Source organism: Etheostoma spectabile, unplaced genomic scaffold (assembly GCF_008692095.1).
Source record: "Etheostoma spectabile isolate EspeVRDwgs_2016 unplaced genomic scaffold, UIUC_Espe_1.0 scaffold452, whole genome shotgun sequence".
Classification (NCBI taxonomy): domain Eukaryota; kingdom Metazoa; phylum Chordata; class Actinopteri; order Perciformes; family Percidae; genus Etheostoma; species Etheostoma spectabile.
In genome coordinates this window covers 287,146-291,198 of record NW_022605610.1, presented here as the reverse complement: position 1 = coordinate 291,198, position 4,053 = coordinate 287,146, and the positions used below count along the sequence as shown (strand labels likewise).

The 4,053-nt window shown below is 46.8% G+C and overlaps 1 protein-coding gene and 1 long non-coding RNA gene across 2 annotated transcripts in view; both read right to left on the bottom strand.

Annotated features, from left to right (window-relative positions):
* The window catches only part of LOC116686696 (uncharacterized), a 6,858-nt gene extending 3,879 nt beyond the window's left edge, over nt 1-2,979 (bottom strand). The window contains exons 1-2 of the long non-coding RNA XR_004331333.1: nt 2,946-2,979; nt 979-982 (exon numbers count right to left, since the gene is read on the bottom strand). This is a non-coding gene — a long non-coding RNA (uncharacterized LOC116686696). The remainder of the gene's footprint in view (nt 1-978; nt 983-2,945) is intronic.
* Nucleotides 1-4,053, bottom strand: part of LOC116686697 (tetratricopeptide repeat protein 28) — a 331,008-nt gene that overhangs the window by 58,428 nt on the left and 268,527 nt on the right. The gene's annotated exons all lie outside the window — the stretch shown is intronic.

Genomic DNA, 4,053 nt, shown 5'->3' with positions numbered 1-4,053 from the left:
TATGATAGAGCGACACCGGGCTTCCAGAGGAGTCCCGGGCTCCGTGATTGAACGGGGACAGCCCGGGAACAGGAGGGAAGGGCTTGGAGAAGGACATATCAATGTCCCGTACCCCTGACAATAGACACGTCCAATACCCATTTGCACAAAAGCGATTGTCTTAAAAGACCGAAAATATGAGCACAATTAAGTCAGTTCCTGGAATTACTCACCACGACACCAATGAACTGTCAAACCCCCTCTTCACTCTAGGGCTGCAACTAACCAAGACATTATTATTTTAACTGTTGGTTCATCTGTGGATGGTTTTCTGGATGAACGGATGAGTTGTCTGGTCTCTAAAATGTCAGGAAATGGTGGAAAATGTGGATCTGTGTTTCCCAAGACAACGTCCTCAGATGTCTTGTTTTGTCCACAAAGTCTCAAAGATATTCAGTACTGTCCCAGAGGAGAGAAGAAACTAGAAGATATTCACATTTAACAAGCTGGAATCAGAGATTTTACCTTTTTTTATTTATATCTTATAAAACCACAGCACTATTGATCTGAATCTGACTAATCTATATCTACGACGTTGCTGCAGGAAATTCGCCCATGTCCGTCCCCTTCCCCTGTCTCTGTCTTGGCGCTCTAACCTGCTGCTGATTTCTGAGGACTATGGTTACCTGGTCCTCAGGTCTCTGCAGGGTAAATCCAGACAGCTAGCTAGACTATCTGTCTCAATCTGAGCTATGGTTTACCTGTCCCAGGTCTCTGCAGGGTAAATCCAGACAGAGCTGACTATCTGTCCAATCTGAGACTATGGTTCCTGGTCCTCAGGTCTCTGCAGGGTAAATCCGACAGCTACTAGACTTCTTCCAGACGGACTATGTTACCTGGTCCTCAGGTCTCCTGCGTAATCCAGACAGCTAGCTAGACTATCTGTCCAATCTGGACTATGGTTACTGGTCCTCAGGTCTCTGCAGGGTAAATCCAGACGCAGCTAGACGATCTGTCCATCTGAGACTATGGTTACCTGGTCCGCAGGTCTCTGCAGGGTAAATCCAGACAGCTAGCTGGACTATCTGTCCAATCTGAGGACTATGGTTACCTGGTCCCTCAGTCTCGCTCGCAGGGTAAATCCAGACAGCTAGCTAGACACCTGTCCAATCTGAGGACTATGGTTACCTGGTCCTCATGTCTCTGCAGGGTAAATCCAGACAGCTAGCTAGACTACCTGTCCAATCTGAGGACTATGGTTACCTGGTCTCAGGTCCCTCGCAGTAAATCCAGACAGCTAGCTAGACTATCTGTCCAATCTGAGGACTATGGTTACCTGGTCCTCAGGTCTCTGCAGGGTAAATCCAGACAGCTAGCTGGACTATCTGTCCAATCTGATATTCAAGATATTAACACGCTGGAATCAGAGAAGTTAGACTCGTTTGACTCAAATCTGATCAACATTGTTTTGTAGATTTTTTAACAATTTTTTTAGTCACTTTTTCCAAATGTGTTTTTTTTGTCACTTTTTAAAAAAAGTGTTTATTTTTTTTCCTGCGTTTTTGATGCTTTTCCCATAATTCCCACTTTTCCCCCCAATGTCCTTTGGTCATACTTCAGATTTAGATCTTTTTCTCGTGAACGGCTCATTTGACCCGAGGACAACAGGAGGGTTAAACATCTATTTCTTTGTCTTCCACTGAGTTTCCTTTCTTCCTTTCTTCATTCCTTCCCACATGACAACGGATCTGGATCTGGATCCATCAGCTGCTGGTCTATTTAAAGAACATGCTCCCTGTAGATGTCCCTCTATGCATTCCTGTGTGTCTGGGTCAACCTGTCTGTCACTCTGTCTCACTCTCGCTGTCTGCTGGTCCCAATCCAGAGTGTCCCCGCGCTAAGAGGGACATGGCAGCTCTGGTCAGGAGGTCACCACGGGTCAACAGCTGGGTCCCCCCCCCCCAGGGGATCCCGCTATTGTTTATGGAAAGGGATTTCTTTCTTTCTGCAGGCAGTCAGCCATGAGTGTCTGCTCTTATTAATGCAAATATACAGTATCTGCATTACATAGAGAGGAGGTGTGGAGGGAGAGAGGAGTGGTGTGAAGGCAGCGAGGTGTGAAGGAAGCGAAGGTGTGAGGAAAGGAGTTGGTGACGGAAGCGGAGGTGTGGAGGAAGGATGTGTGTTTATGAAGTACGTGAGAGTGAGGAGGTGTGGAGAAAGAGGTGGTTGAGGACGTGGAGGAGGTGGTGAGGACTACGTGGCAGGAGGTGGGTGAGGAGAGGGGTTGTGACGGCCTCAGAGGAGGTGTAGGAGGCAGAGGAGGGGTAGGTAGTTTAAATTGGGAGTGAGGTGTGGATGAAGTGAGAGTGGTGGTAGGAAGCGAGAGTAAGTGGTGGAGAGGACGAGAGTGGTTGGAGGTTAGGAGGTGTGCAGGAGTAAGTAGGAGGTGGGTGCGGTGCCTTGGAGGGGTTTTTAGTCCTCGGATGTGTGACGGAGATGCGGTTGGTGGCGTCAGGAGTGACGTTGGTTGTTAAAGATGATTTGTGCGTGTGTTGAGGAAAGGAGGTGGTGGTGGAAGAGTGGCGGAGTGTGTTGAGGACAGAGGAGTGTCGGATGGCGACCGTGGCTCTGTTTTGCGCGGAAAGAATGAGGTGTTGGTGGCCGCCGTTGGCGGCCTGTGGTTGTCGGACGAGGACGTGGTGGCCGCCTAAGGAGGGTGGCGGCGCGCTTGTCTGGTGAAGAACAGACGACGCCTAAACTCAACAGCTAGGAGGCCGGAACTGCTTGCTTGGGTAAATTGCTAACTGGTTGAAGACCTAAAGCTCAATTTCTTACAGCGAGTCCAGGACAGAACGAGGGTGAAGGATGGGAGAGAGAGGAGGCAGGTGAAGGGGTGAGGAAGCTAGGTCAGTCATCAAAAACACACCCATCACTCCAGTGGTGACCCATCTGACCACCCCCACCACACACACACACACACACACACACACACACACAGTAGCACGACAGCAGATGCTGCCACACAGCCGTCTCTGCCCTTCAGTGATAAACCAACATATATTAATATAAAATATAAATAAATATATATATTTATCACAGCGTTCAGACAAACCTCGTCTGGTCTAGTCTCAACAGAAGTAGAGGTGAGCGGTATCCACATGTTACATGGTATTACCGTGCACTGTAGATAAAGGCTGTGAAATCTTATTTCTAACCCTAACCCTACCTTTACAGTAAAAGAATTCACAGTAACTTGCTGGACAATTGTTACAGTAACTTACAGTAAATTTGTGACAACACGAGGATTAAACCAACTCGTTAACACAAGTTTTACACTTATTTTTTCACAATTCATTGTCAATAATCATTTATATGATTCTATACCTAAAGTTTTAGCTAAAAAGCAGAAATTATGAAAATTAAGTTAAATATCCGAGGAAGCCTGTTGTCAGAGTTCAGTAGGGAAATGTTTTTTAAACCAATTTATTTTTTCTCCAAATGCTGTAAAATATAATATAAAACATAACATCTGGACTTTAAAGATATTGTGAGGATCGTTGCATTGAACCAACTGTGTTTTTTTGGGATTTTCTGCCAATTTGGTTAAAAGAAACACATATTTTTCGAGTAGAAACTTTTAAAAAAACGGGTCAAATTTGACCCCGAGGACAACAGGAGGGGTCAAAGACATGCAATCAACCCAGAGCGTTTTCTTCTCTCCAATCCCAGAATGCATCTGTGTTGCAGCCAGACGTTCCTCCACAGCTCTGTGGCAGACCAGACACAGAAAGCCCAAATCCAAGAGCTCCACCATGACTCCTATCTCCTAGCAACAGATGTGAACTCCTCCACCTGTGACTACAGCCCCCCCCCCAACACAAGACACCGGGAATCAACCTAAACACTCAGAGTTCAGCTGGTGCTGAGAACCAGGGGGGAGTCTTTGAACGCCTCACGGCTAGTCCGGGGGACCCCGAGCCTCGGCCTCCCTCTCTCATGTTTTCACACACACCACCACACACACAAATGAAAAAGAAAACTAAATTCGAGAGATTGCTTAGAGGAAAAGGA